This window comes from Amia ocellicauda, chromosome 6 (genome assembly GCF_036373705.1).
Source record: "Amia ocellicauda isolate fAmiCal2 chromosome 6, fAmiCal2.hap1, whole genome shotgun sequence".
NCBI lineage: Eukaryota > Metazoa > Chordata > Actinopteri > Amiiformes > Amiidae > Amia > Amia ocellicauda.
Genome location: NC_089855.1, coordinates 42,109,365 through 42,111,709, shown reverse-complemented (window position 1 = coordinate 42,111,709; position 2,345 = coordinate 42,109,365). Strand labels below are relative to the sequence as shown.

General features: G+C 44.4%; 1 non-coding gene across 1 annotated transcript; it reads right to left on the bottom strand.

The window, feature by feature from the left end:
* Positions 1 to 1,846: 1,846 nt before the first annotated feature.
* Positions 1,847 to 1,961, bottom strand: LOC136751929 (U5 spliceosomal RNA). Its single transcript, XR_010817116.1, has one exon. It is a non-coding gene; the product is annotated as a U5 spliceosomal RNA (small nuclear RNA).
* Between the last annotated feature and the right edge of the window lie 384 nt (positions 1,962 to 2,345).

Here is a 2,345-nt window from a genome sequence, read left to right as displayed (position 1 = left end):
AATTCCTGCTCTATGCGGATGACCTAGTCTTGCTGTCGTCAACAGAACAGGGGCTTCAGCAAAACCTGGCACTGCTAGAGCAGTACTGTTAGTCCTGGGCCCTGGCAGTAAACATGAAGAAGACAAAGATCATGATTTTCCAAAAAAAAAATCCTCAGGGAAACAAATACCACTTCACGCTAGGCAACACTACCCTAGAACACACCTCACACTACACTTACCTGGGCCTGACTATTAGTGCGTCAGGGGGCTTTAACCTGGCAGTGAAGGCACTCAAAGACAAAGCGAGAAGAGCTTTCTACGCAATCAGATTGTGAATGGGATATTAATGTTATAGAATCTTCTTCTGTCTCAAACTAATTGACAGTGTGATCCAGCCCATTGCGCTGTACGGTAATGAAGTATAGGGTCCACTCAGTCAACAGGACTACACTAGGTGGGACAAACATCCAATAGAGACCCTGCATGCTGAACTCTATAAAAACATACTGCAGGTGCACAGGAGCACACCAAACCACGCATGCAGGGCAGAATTAGGCCGCTTCCCAACCCTCATTAATATAAAGAAAAGAACACTGAAATTCTGGATGCACCTGAAGAAAAGTGAGTCAGACTCACTCCAGTACAAGGCCCTCCAAACCCAAGAGCTCAGCCCTGAAAAGAGTCCACTGAGTCAGCTGGCCCTGAAGCTCACGGCACTGACCCCCGCTAATACTGCGAACAGAGACCAGCTTCAGGTCAGCACTGCTTACCTGCCCCCAATCAGAGTCAACCAAATCATAAAGATAACCAAAACCTCCTATCTGGAACATTGGAACAATTAAACCAAATCCCAAAGTAAACTGGATTGCTATCGGGCCCTAAACAGAGAATACACCCTGGCAGAATATCTCTTCACTGTCAGAGATATGAAGCAGAGATGGATCCTGACCAAGACCACAGCCTGGCCATAGAGACGGGCCGACACAGGTAGAGCTGGCTGCCCAGAGAGGAGCGGCGCTGTGGTCACTGCGACACAGGAGAGGTCGAGACAGAGATGCACTTCCTCCTCCGATGCAATAAATATGCCAAATTAAGGGACACGTTCTATAATAAATTCATAAATATTATAAAATCATTCTCTGAATTGATGAATGAAAAAAAAAAAAGCTATCCTCCTGGGGGAGGGACACACAGCCCCCCTGGCCGCCCAATATGTAGCCGCCTGCCACAGCCTGAGGGGCTCACTGTGAAAACATGACATACATGAGCACCAGCTGTAACCTGATAACTATAAAGTAAATGTACATGTCTATTAAGATTTAATTTATAAATTATAATGTTACTGTTTCATTTTTTTTGTTTCTTTTTTCCTACCTTTTATTATTTTTCAATGTATGTATATATCAACTGCTTTGGCAACACTACGAATCTGTTTGTCCTGCCAATAAAGCAACCTTGAATTGAATTGAATTGAATTGAGAGACAGAGAGAGACAGACAGACAGACAGACACTAACACAGCCACCCGCCCACTCACACACACACATACACACACACTCTATCTCTCTCTCTCACACACACACACACACATACACACAACCAGCAAGACACACAGAGCCAGCCAGCTCATCGATGACATCACAAATCTGAGCTGACTGCTATGACATCACAGAGCACGTGCATTCCATTGCTTGCCATCTGTCAACCACTCAGTCACTGCCAGCCAGACTGCCTGGCTGGCTGGATGGGGGGGCTGTTTGCTGCTGCTGTGTACCTTAGCAAGCTTATTTGCTTGACCGGCCTTCCTCCTCCTCTACCCACATGCCCACCTATGCCCGATCTGCTGTTCACCTGGATCACAGCTCCGCCCCAACAAGGCAGAGCCTCCCAAGAATGGTACAAACTCATTCGCGTTCTCCTCCATGGAAAGCTTTAGCAAAAGGCAAAAGCATTATAAGTAATGAAGAGGAACCCGAGTCCAAGACGCTTCCGACCAGCCATACATATTTGTGTGTATTAAAGATCACATTTTATTACATTTTGTTTTTCTGTACATTATTACATCTTATTGTGATTTATAATTGTATTGTTTATTTTCCATATATATGTATGTATGTATGTATGTATGTTTGCATGTCCAATTGCTTTCACAATACAAATGCACTGAATTGAGAGAGAGAGAGAGAATGAGAGAGAGAGAGAATTGTGTGCAAATATCTATGCATATTCCAATGTTTGCTGCAGGACTTACAGATTGAGTGAGGGGGTCAATATGTTTGATTCAGAACTAACCACTGCTTCCTCAATTTTGTATTTGAGTAGAAGTGAAGAAACACAGCAATAATAATCAGCCCCGAGGCGACT